This window comes from Zalophus californianus, chromosome 2, assembly GCF_009762305.2.
Source record: "Zalophus californianus isolate mZalCal1 chromosome 2, mZalCal1.pri.v2, whole genome shotgun sequence".
In the NCBI taxonomy this organism is placed as follows: Eukaryota; Metazoa; Chordata; class Mammalia; order Carnivora; family Otariidae; genus Zalophus; species Zalophus californianus.
The window spans coordinates 46413902-46426824 of NC_045596.1; the positions used below are offsets into that span (position 1 = coordinate 46413902).

Genomic DNA, 12923 nt, shown 5'->3' on the forward strand with positions numbered 1-12923 from the left:
TTATTGCTTGCAACAAATGTACCACTTTGGTGAAAGATGTTGAGAGCATGGGTGGGGGGAGGGTTGCTGGGGGTGTTGCATGGGGGACAGTAGGGAGGCCATTCATGTGTAAAGAAAGGCAGGGGGTATATGGCAACTCTGTACTTTTTGCACTGTTTTGCTATGAACCTAAAATTACCCTAAAAAATTAAGTCTATTTTTAAAAAGAGTACATTCTTCAATTTACTTGGGAATTCAGTGTAGTTGATAGACAAACATTGAAATATAATGTTTTCAAAAACATTTAAAAATATTCTGTGGTGTTTAACATTTTATGGAAATTACTTGTGTTCTTTGAAGTAGACACATTTATTTGATCTAACATTTAAGGTTATTTATTTAACCATTGTATTCTAAGGTATTTTAAATTATTATGGGCATAGACAAATACTTAGAAAAATAATTAATAATAACCACTTTAATTTGTGAGTAGTTCTTGCATATAGCTTATACATCATTCCCCATTTATCTTTTCTTAATGATAACAAGCTATTATTTTTCTTTTTTTTTATTGTTATGTTATGTTAGCCACCCTTCTGTATGGGTGAACTCTTTCTTTGGATGACAGCTCAAAAGAGATAATTTCCATAGGATCCATACAAACTTCTTGAATATTTAATTCATTTCTAGTATTTTGTGGCATATGTGCTTTGATGCATATTTTAAAATATTAGTTACAAAGCTCTTAATAAAAAATTAAATCTTATTTGATCCAATAACAAATACTAGTGTTTCAATGCCTATTGTATTCTTTATTATTGGTTAAGAGAAATAATAGCTATTATTTGTATGGATCCTATCAATCAAGTGCAACATCTCAAACTCAACACAAATCCACTCTCACTTTCAAACAACACAGTGAATGTTCTTCATCTGCATCTTTTCCCATCCCAACACAGTTATTGCAAATCTAGCCTTCCAGTTACTCAGATCCAAAACCTTGGTACCACTCTTGATGATATTGTTCACTTTAGGATACAAAACATGCTAGTATCAGAAAATCCTGTTGGACTCTATTAGCTCTAACTATAAAATATATTCAGAATCTGACCCCTTTTATTCAGCTCACATTAACCTATGTTCTGAACAACAGATCTGTCTCATCGGGATTATAGCAATACCTTGTAAATTTGATGGCCTACCTAATTCTATTTGACCTTCCTCCACCTCCTTTATTCTTAACAAGGCAGCTTAAAGATCCTTTTAAAACCTTATTCATATTACCCAAAGCAATCTACAGATTCGATGCAATCACTATCATAATACTAATGGTATTTTTCACAAAACTGGAGCAAATCATACTAAAATTTGTACGGAACCACAAAGGACCCCAAATAGCCAAAGCAATCTTGAAGAAGAAGAACAAAGGTGGAGGCCTTGCAATTCCAGATTTCAAGATATATTACAAAGAAGTGGTACTCAAAACAGTATGGTGCTGGTACAAAAATAGACACATAAATCAATAGAACAGAATAGAGAGCTCAGAAAGAAACCCATGCTTATATGGTCAATTAATCTAAGGAGGCAAGAATATACAATGGGGAGAAGACAGTCTTAAATATTTAAGTTATGTTCAAACAGCCACAAACTATAAATCAAAATGAATATTTATTAAATCAAACTCTAAGAATCTTTACTAGGTAATGCACTATATCATCTATTAAGCTGATAATGGAAGATCACTAACAATTTTAAATTTCATATATGTACATAGCATATTCTGAGTCCATTTTTACTAATATATGAAGTTGAAAAAGATAAAACTACTTATTTAAATATTTCATAATTATACATTTTCTTTATTATATTTGCCTTCCCTGAAATTAGTACTAAGTGAGACTTTATCATGCATACTTGAAAGCATACTTGAAAATAACACATTAGAACCTACTGTGCACCAAATATTAGTATTGTTTTACATCTCTCCTTTAATCCTCACATTAATTTCATGAGGAAAATAATACCTCTATATTTATGGATGATGAAATCTTGTGCTACCACACAGATGTAAAGTCTCTTGCTTTTTCCACAGTGCTACTTGTGTTAAAAGATATATTAACAGATCAGGCAGTGGTGGTGGGAGCCTCGTGGGCACGGCACCGTTACTCGCAGTCGGGCGATGGCAGCGGCAGCGGCAGCCGCACAGCGCTGAGCGCACATCGCGCCTTAGCAGTAGCAGGGGCAGCAGCAGCGGAGGCTCCCCCCCGCACTCCCCCATCCGGCACAGCCCCTGCGCTGGTGCAGCCACCCTCGCTCCTTCTGGTCTTCTTCCCTTTGCTCGCACCATGGCTGATCAGCTGACCGAAGAACAGATTGCTGAGTTCAAGGAAGCTTTCTCCCTATTTGACAAAGATGGCGATGGAACCATCACAACGAAGGAACTTGGAACTGTCATGAGGTCACTGGGTCAGAACCCAACAGAAGCCGAGTTGCAGGATATGATCAACGAGGGGATGCTGACGGAAATGGCACCATCGACTTACCAGAATTTTTGACTATGATGGCCAGAAAAATGAAAGATACAGTGAAGAAGAAATTCGCGAGGCATTCCAAGTCTTTGACAAGGATGGCAACGGTTACATCAGCACGGCGGAGCTACGTCATGTCATGACCAACTTAGGAGAAAAACTAACAGATGAAGAAGTAGATGAAATGATCAGAGAAGCAGATATTGATGGAGATAGGCAAGTCAACTATGAAGAATTCGTATAGATGATGGCTGCAAAATGAAGGCCTACTTTAAACTCCTTTCCCCCCTTCTAGAAGAATCAGATTGAATCTTTTACTTTCCTCTTGCAAAAAAAAAAAAAAAAAGTTCATTTACTCATTCTGTTTCTATATAGCAAAACTGAATGTCAAAAGTACCTTCTGTCCACACATACAAAATCTGCATGTATTGGTTGATGGTCCTGTCCCCTAAAGATCAAGCTACACATCAGTTTTACGATATAAATACTTGTACTACCTTAATGATGAGGAAGCACCTAGTGGACTCTTTGCAGTTCCATTTGCTCATGATTAATACACTGTTTGGGCTGGCCAGTTTTCATGCATGCAGCTTGACAATTGAGCACAGTCAGGCATCTGTATTAAAAACAAAAAATGAAAAAAACAAACTTAAAACTTCTTCAAATGGGTTCAAGTTCGATTTGTTAGTATAAATTGTCATAGCTGGTTTACTGAAAACAAAACATTTAAGATTGGTTTACCTCAGGATGCTGTGCAGAAAAATGGGTGAAGGATAAACTGTCTAGACGCAGCCCCACTTAGCAGGACGGCCCTTTCATACTTCGGGCGCCCCCACCCATGGTCACCATGACACTCATCCTGGTGGCATGCTGCGTGTGTTGGTTTAGCGTTGTCCCGTGTTGTCCTAAGAGTGAAATGGGTGTCAGGCTGTCACCATTCACACATTTTTTTTTTTTTTTTTTAAAGAAACCTTTACCAAGGGAGCATCTTGGAACTCTGTTTTTAAAACCTCCTGAACCATGACTTGGAGCCAGCAGAGTAGGTTGTGGCTGTGGACTTCAGCACAAGCATCAACATTGCTGATCAAGAAATTACAATTTATGTCCATTCCAAGTTGTAAATGCTAGTTTTTTTTATTCTAATAAAAAAAGACCATTAACTTAAAAAAAGATATATTAACAGATCTACTTATAAAAATATTTTATAGACTCTTTTCATTTGATGAAATGTTTGTTCATTTGTCCATTCTTTTCTTGCACAAATCTTTAGTGATTTTAGTACTGTAGATTTCTATAGTAAGCTGCAATGACATTATCAATAAAGTGTGGTTTTAAATTAGAGGGTGCTACAATTTTCTATATCTACATATGTCTGTTCTAGGACCTGAATGCTCATTTTAAATGCTGCCTTTGGAGAAAAATGAGCCTCCCAAAATAACAAATGTTCATTAACTGGTTCCAATCTTTGCACTTCCATGTTTCCAAAACAACTTAGTAGCAGCCAAGTTATTCTATTTAAGTCATTAAAAAATTAAAATTAAAATAGCTGCACCTACTAATTAATTGGTGTGCAGATGTCAAATATAATCCATTGATTCCTTCAACCAAAAGATGGAAGTGCAAAAAAATGGGGGATGAAAACGTAAAATAGATAGATAATCAAATTAGATCATTATAAATAACAATATTATAATATTAATAATTATTATATATTAAAAATGAGGATCTAAATAGAGAATATTTGCAGGGTAAACAGATTGATATCTTATAGAAGGTGGTTAGGACAAATCTTAAAGTGTTATAATTTAAGCTGTAACAAAAATCAATTAGAAGATGTTAACTATTGAAGATGAAATCAAGAACATTCCAGGCATGGTCCACACCATGGGCAAATGTCCTGAGACTGATAGAACTTGGCTTATTCCAAGAATTCAAAGAACATTAGAGTGCCTAAAGCCCAGTGAAGGAAAGATGACAGTAGTCAGAGATAGGGATGGAAAAATAGAGAGGAACCCAATTACACGGTAACCTTCAGACCAAAGTAAGTAATATGGTTTGATTCTAACTGCAGTGGGAAGTCATTGAAACACTTAATCTGCAGAGAAATATGATGAGATTTATATTTTAAGGTGGCTTTTGCAGCTGGATAAAAAATGGATTGGGATATAAGATGAATAGAGGTGGGGAAATAAATTTATATGCTCCTGGTAAGGTCTAGGCCAAAGATGATGGTGGTGTGGGCTGAAGTTCGGCAGGGAAGATGAATATAAAAGGATGAATAGATTATAATTTGTACATAAGATTTAAAGGATTGCTGATAGATTGTTTTGGAGAGATCATGGGGACATGCAAAGGAAGAATCAAGACAAGGAGTCTGGATAAATCAATTAGGGAGACATTAGTAGAGAGTTGGTCTTTTGATCCACTGGAACTTATGTTTAGCATCACAGGTTAGACTATTCAGAGACCCAAGAAGCAGACTCAAGCTGGTACCTTGGGGAACCCAGACATGTGGAAAGAGGAATGAGCAACAGACAGCAAGGCAAATCCAGAGAAGTAAGAGGAAAACCAAGAACAGTGGTATAAACAATGCTTCTCCTCCCCTCCCACCCCACCCCCACACATAGTTTTTAAGGAGGAAGAGATTACTTTGCCACTTTGTCATAGCTTCTGGAAGGCTGAGTGAGATGAAGATAGACAAATGTTCACTCATTTGGATAAGTCTTGTTGTTGACTGCAGTAAGGCAGGATCCAGTCAATAACGGATTGAGTATCAAATGCAGCTGTAGGTGGTGGTGGGGGGATGGTGGGGTGAAGCTGGATCAAGGGAAGCATTGTTTTGTTTTGGGGTTTTTTTTTGTTGTTGTTGCTTATTCTTAAATGCTCTTTTTAAGTGGAACAGTAGATCACAGTTTAATGCTAATATGGATCATCTAGAAAGAGTTTGATGATGGTTTGGGGAGATAGGATGAACGAAGTCATGCAGACTTTGAGAATGAGATAAAGAATGATATCTAAGCTAAAGTGGGTAAGTCCTCTGACAGGAAAGACAGAGGTTTTAGTAATGCAAGAATAGGTGAGAGAGAGAAAATGGGATTCACACGTGTATAAGTTTGTACACTCAGCAACATTTATTGCTAACACTGCACATCACATTTATTCAGGCATTTGTGTTAGACATAGACGATGATTTTCCTCTGCTCTTTATATAATTCTCTTAAATTGGATCTCATTAAGACTTTACTTTCTTTTGCCTTTTAAAAATCAACACTTTAGGAGTGCCTGGATGGCTCAGTCGTGTAAGCGTCTGCCTTCGGCTCAGGTCATGATCTGAGATCCAGCCCAGAGTTGGCTCCCTGCTCAGAGGGGAGTCTGCTTCTTCCTCTCCTGCTGCCCCTCTCCCTCGCTTGTGTGCGTTCGTGCGCACGCTCTCTCTCTCTCAAATAAATAAATAAAATCTTAAAAAAAAAATCAACATTTTATCAGTAATCCTATTCTTGTGCAAAAGTAAATTACGGCTTTAAATATTTAGATAAACACTGAAGTCAAAATGTTCTTTTAAGTTACTGTACACTGTATAGTTCTTTATAGAGTACAAAGTATATAACCCGAAATTGTTAACACATTTCAAGATTTGCTGACTTTTATTTTTCATAAAATTTCTGCATTTTTTAAAAATTTCTGAATTTTTAAAAATTCTGAATTGAAGTATTTCTTTCAACAGTTTAAAAATATATTTCAAGGGCACCTGGGTGGCTCAGTTGGTTAAGCGACTGCCTTCGGCTCAGGTCATGATCCTGGAGTCCCGGGATTGAGTCCCACATCGGGCTCCCTGTTCAGTGGGGAGTCTGCTTCTCCCTCTGACCCTCTTCCCTCTCGTGCTCTCTATCTCTCATTCTCTCTCTCAAATAAATAAATAAAATCTTTAAAAACATATATATATATATTTTAAGTAGGATAATCTCACTTCTTATAACCAAAAAATGAATTAATCTTTTTCTAGTATTACACATTATTTGAATAATTAGTGCTAGAAAATTTAACTAATGAATGAAATTGGATGGATTTTGCTCTTAAAACATGGAAATGATAAGGCATCGGAATCTGGATCATTCTGAGAAATTTGATAATAACTTTCAGAATGTGGGTTAGATGTGGATAACAGCTATTTTTGGGATGAAGTGTAAAGGAATATACCTTTCATAATGTCAAAAGCACTTTCAGAGTAGCAAAAAAATGTTTGACCCTCTTTTAATTTCTACCTCTTCAATTCCTCCTTACATAAAGATTTAATACCAACATATTGACAGAACATATGAAATATATACCAATGATTTGTGACTAACTTAATAACTTTTGGGTTTCTTTCTGTGTGATGTAACAAATGATTTAAATTATGGAATTTTTAGTCCATTCCATAAATTTATGTATTCCTTTCTTGAATCAAAAAGATATGGAGTTCTCCAAGGATGGATACATGCTATTAAGCCCATTTTTTATTTTTCTTTGAAGACATCTCATAGACTACCACTACTATATGGTGTTTAAATAATGATAAATTGTGACAGAACTCCAATGAGATATAGAAAAATTGTGCAGGGCACATGGTATGTATATTAAATTATTTCATTTCTCACATATGAGCTGTGAAGCTAGGACTGGCCCAACCTGCAATAGTTGAAAGTGTCATATTTAGTCACACTAATAAAATGTATATTCTCAATCACCAGCTTGTTTAAAATACATTTGAAATTCCAAAGAGCTTACTAAGTGAACAAATTAAAATCACTCATCCTTGGCATAGTTAGGGTATGATATATGGCACAGTTTACCTCTCAAGCACTCAGTGTATACTTCCTCATGATTTTAAAATACATTTAGAAATATATTATTGCCTTGAATGTTTAACATAGGCCTGGCTCAAAACTTAGACTTTGGGCTGATGCAAAACAGAACGTGAATTAATTCCTGTCTGCCAAGTATTGTGAAAAAAACTGTTCTTTAATAAGTCAATTTATCTCCAGCGTTGCACGGAAAACTTTCTTGCATATTGTAAAGAGTCATCAAATATAAGAATCTTCATTTCTGAATGCTTGCTCTTACACAAGCTATGATATTAAAAATTAAGAAAAGGGAGGAAAGAACATAGGTCTTTTGGCATGTGCAGCCAGGCACTTCTCTCCAGAAAGATTCAATAATATTCTCATTCACTCAGTGAATTCTTTGAATCCTGTGTCCCAACCTGGCCAGACCTGAATAATACCATGACTTTCTACTTCTTTGATGGCCATAGCATACTCAGTTACCATGCTTTAAGAGCTGAATTCATTTTAGAACAACAGCAGAATTAGACAAAGCAGTAAATAAACTAGGGGGGGAAGTTGTGTGTGTGTGTGTGTGTGTGTGTGTGTGTGTGTGTGAATGCGTGTGTGGTAAAAGTGGGAATTCCATAATTTTCTGCCAAAACTTATTAGTAGAAGTTCACATAATTTTGCCACATACACATTTCTTTAAAATGTTGTAGGACATATAACATTTTAATGGAAATAAGCTAAATGAAAAAACCTAGTGATATTTCAAATATTGTTTCTCTAATAATTTCTCCCTTCAGAAATTTCTTTTTTATCTTATACAGTAGTTGATCTCTAAGCCAGATGTTGTTAATCTTTTCAGAGTCACCAACTCTTTAAATTTGATTCCCAGAAGTTAAAAAGACATATTTATAAAACCAAAATATTTTGCATATAATTTCAGTGCAGTGTGGCCTGCCCGAAGCTCACCTTCAGATTAAGAAACTTTGCCTGGAAAGAGCTAATAGGTTTTCCTCTCCTCGGTGTGTACCCTTCAAGGCAGAACTCTCCTGTGAGTAAAAGGTAAAAGAAAGTTCTCAAGGGCACAAAATAAATTATCCCACTAGGGGTTATTAATGGTCCTATTTCACAGGCAAGGAAATACTCAGATTTCTTTCTTTGGGGCCTAAAGACGTCTCCTGCTTGGAGACAAGATTTCTCTGTGGAAACCAAGGTGAACCCAACTTAACAATGGCACGTGGCTTGCATTCCTTGATGCACATCACTAGTTAAGGAGAACAAATAGGGATTTGGGAGTAACGTTCTAGTCAAAAAAGTATGCATTTGGCAGGACTGCCCATTCTTGGGATCCTGACAGAGATCATGGCAGCCACTGGAGTCAGGGATCACTTTTCCCCAAGGATAGAATCATATCTCTAGTTTCTGATCACAGATGGATCATTTTAAAATTATGTTGATACTGAACATCTTATTAGCCATATACTCAGAAATGCATGCTTTTACATACCATCTTCCATGTTAAACATTTTATACACTACAGTTTTATCCCAGGTTTGCATTTAGAATAGATTCTTGAGAGATGTGATTTTTTTTTTTTTGCTTACTTTGGAAAGGCATGTTTCTATAGAAATTCTTTTTCAAGGCCTCCGCCTTTCACATCCCAGAGACCTAGAACATTATTGGTGTGATTTTTGGCAAAATAAAAAATGTACTTCTAAAATGCAGAAATTAGCTGAGATTGTTTTTCTCATTTTGCTGTTAAATTGATGTTAAATTGCCTGATATAGAATTATGTTTTCTTTCTTGGATTTTGCCATCTTTAGAATCACAAACAAATGTCTCTAAAATGACTGATGGTAGTCAAGAGTAGAATTTGCCATTGTAAATCCACACTGGGACATATCCCAAGACCTTAGCTTTATTGTAATTGTGTTTAAATCAACTGATTGTAACCTATTAATGGTATAACAAAACATTAGCTATTAAGATTTTTAATTGACTAAGATTTTTAATATAGAAGTCAAAATCAATGCAAATAAGAGTTATAGGAAAATCACTTAAAACTTTGTTTTATAGTTAAGTTTACTGGAACTTTAGTCAATATGATATGAATCACAATGTCCAATTAAAGGTAACTTTATAATATAAGTTGCATTTTGAGAAGATATCACTGCATTGTTTAAAATTGTTTAAAATTTAAAAATCATATTTTAGGTACAGAATTACTTCTTCATTTCCAATTCATGGCTCTGTAGGAACTGTGGTTTAAGCCTTTTTCATTTAAAACATTTACCTTTGGTGACTAATTGTTAAAACAACAAGAGGGCAAAAATCTAAGTGACCTCTTGTCTCTGGAATACTTATGTAATTGTAATGAACTTTCTAAAATTTAACTTATAAATAAAGTTTGATTTTTTTGCTTGCTTAGCTCTGCTACCTGAAGTGAATATATGTCTTTCATTAAATTTACAGAAATTAGAATTGTTATCAATGGTAAAAATGTCTTTTGCTCCTTCTCTTATATTAAATTCTATTATAAATAATGAATTTCAAAAACCCTGAATAACTGATTTATAATATCAGTTCAAGAGTACTCCAAGATTGTGCTAACAGGCAATCCTATCTCATTTCTGCTGTGCTCAATGTTGATACAACTTCTTGAGAAGTTGTTGGTACTACAATGGAAATGTAGAAAAAGCTTATAATACTGTAATACTGCAGCATGATAGAAAGTGAAGAAATAGCACCAAGTGGTATCACAAGAACACAAAATGGATCAAGGAGACAAAGTAATGAGATCTGGATCTAATGCTTCTTCAAGATGTCAGAGGATTATTAAGATCAGGTCTGTTGAGCCCAAAAGTCATTATTTTTTTGTTACTCTTTGGTAGTTAATATGACTTTGTACTAGCAGTGAGTTCTCCTGAGTAGTATTTATTCAACAGTTGGTGTTAATGAATTTCTTTTATAGTTTTTGCTGTTTTTTGTTTTTTGTTGCATTTTGTTTTGTTTTTTTACTTCTTAGCTCCAGCCATGAGTTAAGTGGTCTCAAAAAGATACTAGGTATGACCAAATATAAACTGTGAAAATTACTAATAGCACGATGTAGACAGGTTATTTAATCTTTCTCAATTTCAATTTTCTTGTCTGGCAAATTGTTTCAATCATACTTTGAAGGAGATTAAATAAGGGAGTACAGATGAAAACAACTAGCACTACATTTGGCACTGTGGTTATTCTATAAATGTTCTTAGTTCCATTCTTGTCTGAGTAATAATTCTTTGATGAACCTTTATGTTTATAATTTAAAAATGCAAAATTGTGCACACGCTTGGAGACAATAATAACACAATAATAACACAGGGATATTTATGTTATAATGGATGAGATAAACCTGGAGTGATTAGATTTTGTGAGCTTTGTTGACAGCTAGTCCATGAACTCAATAGATCTCTCAGTTTGCTTACTCAAAAAAATGAGGATAATATTTAATAACTAGAAATCAATTAAAGATAAATTGGGATTAAATTAATTAAAGAGATTTAATTTAGCTGTGTTTCCTCTTTAAATTTATTTATTTTCAGTAACTTTTATCCCATTTAGGAAATTAAAGCACAACATTCTACTTAAAATATTTCTGTGCTGAAAATAGAATGTGCATATTACATATAACCCAAGCCATGAATGTATTTTTCAGATATATAAATGTCCTTCTTAAATAGTTCCATGCCATAATGAAAAATTAAATCATGTTGAAAGTTTTTTTATAGTGGAAAATCCAGAGATTTTGAGTGTAAGGAGGTGAACTCATGATCTAATTCTCTCCCTTATTAGCTGTAGATCTTGAAGTAATTTACTTATACCTCTTTCTCAGTTTTTACTTCTACAAAATAGTTCTACTGCTATTACTCTCATTACTCATGATACTATCTCTTACCCCTGCCCCTACTACCTACTTTTTAAGGTGATTGTGAAAGCAAATAAAATAAAAAATATATATGAAAAATGTTTAACCAATGTCTACATTGAAGATCATTACTACTTCTGAAACTGAAAACAACTCCTCAATGCTATCCTCAGTATTTTTCAATATAAATGCTCCATCTTCTACTTGTTTCTGATATTCACTTCTACTATTCATGAGCCTGTCTATAACTAGTAAAACACCATTAACTGGACAGAAAGTGACTTGCCTTGACTTTTGAGGTGTGTGATTGCTTATTCTACGATTTGTGACATTTTCCTTTATTTTTTTTATCAAAAATTATTTACTGTAATTTGGAAGTGAGAATTCAGAAAGTCATAACTACATATCAGTTGCTCTATCAAATGCAGAAAATTCTATCATTTTCTCTGAATCCTATAAATACATTATGCATATTATTTTCTTTTGGAAGCATCATCTAGGAGATTTGGAATTCAATTAGCATTACCAGCTCAGGTTATATGACTGTGGAAGTCATAAAGAGAGAAATTAAACTAACATATTTATTTCTTAATGGGCGTGGCCACTGATTCAGGACTTCTGGGAGAGATGACAAATTGGGAAGGAGGGATATCAGTTTGGACTAAGACACAGAAAGACTGCATAATTCTGGTAAATATAATTATTACTGGACATAGAGTTACTACGAGTTGAAATAAAGGACGTACAGAACGTATGAAAGCAGTAACAAAGCTTTATTATCTATGCTATCTTAGTTCATTAAAGATATAATACAGTGTTTCAGAAGGTGGGTTCTGTAATCAGGAAGCCTGTGCTCGAACCTAGGCTCAGCAACTTACCGTTGAGTGACTTTGACTGAGCTATTCACCTTGCCTCTGTAGCTCAGTTTCCTTACCCATTTAATGGGAATGATAACAACAACAATAACAATACTTAACCCATAGAATTATTTTTTGGATTACATTTAAATATCTAAAGCATCTAGAATATGGGAAAGATCTGTTCTAGCTTTACAGATTAGGAAATCAAGACCTGGGAAGGTGGAGAACTTCATAAATTCGTTGCAGTCAGCAAGTGTCAGGACTGGAATCCGTCTCTCTTTTTTCAAGGTGCCAGAATGAGACTATGGTAATGACAGTGGTGAACTGTTACCAGGGAGATGGAAATAGAAATGAACTATGACTGAATGAAGGAGGAGGGAGGGAGGCTGGCAGGGGAAACCAGGTAGACTTGATAGTAGTTTTTATTGCAGCTAAAATAACTTGAATGTCTAGCAATGTAGTATTTGATGTGAGTGAGGTGGATTGGGAGACTTTTCGGAAAGCCTGCTGACTTATTTTTGGGTGTTTGCTAGTCTGTGGCTGATTTCCCTCTGAAGATGTATCTATGGACCTCTCTACTTTTCTTCTCATTAAGTTGTATTCAGTGATTTTCTTTTTTTAAGATTTTATTTATTTATTTGAGAGAGAGAGAGAGAGAGAACAGAGTGACAGAGAGTGAGCATGAGCCTGGAGGAGGGGCAGAGGAGCAGAGAGAGAAGCCGACTCCCCGCTGAGCAGGGAGCCCAATGTGGAGCTCAATCCCAGTACCCAGAGATCATGACCTGAGCTGAAGGCAGATGCTTAACCAACTGAACCACCCAGGTGCCCCCACATTCAG

The 12923-nt window shown here is 35.0% G+C and overlaps 1 pseudogene; it reads left to right on the forward strand.

The window, feature by feature from the left end:
- Window positions 1–2247: 2247 nt before the first annotated feature.
- Window positions 2248–2769, forward strand: LOC113925256 (annotated as a pseudogene).
- Window positions 2770–12923: the final 10154 nt, after the last annotated feature.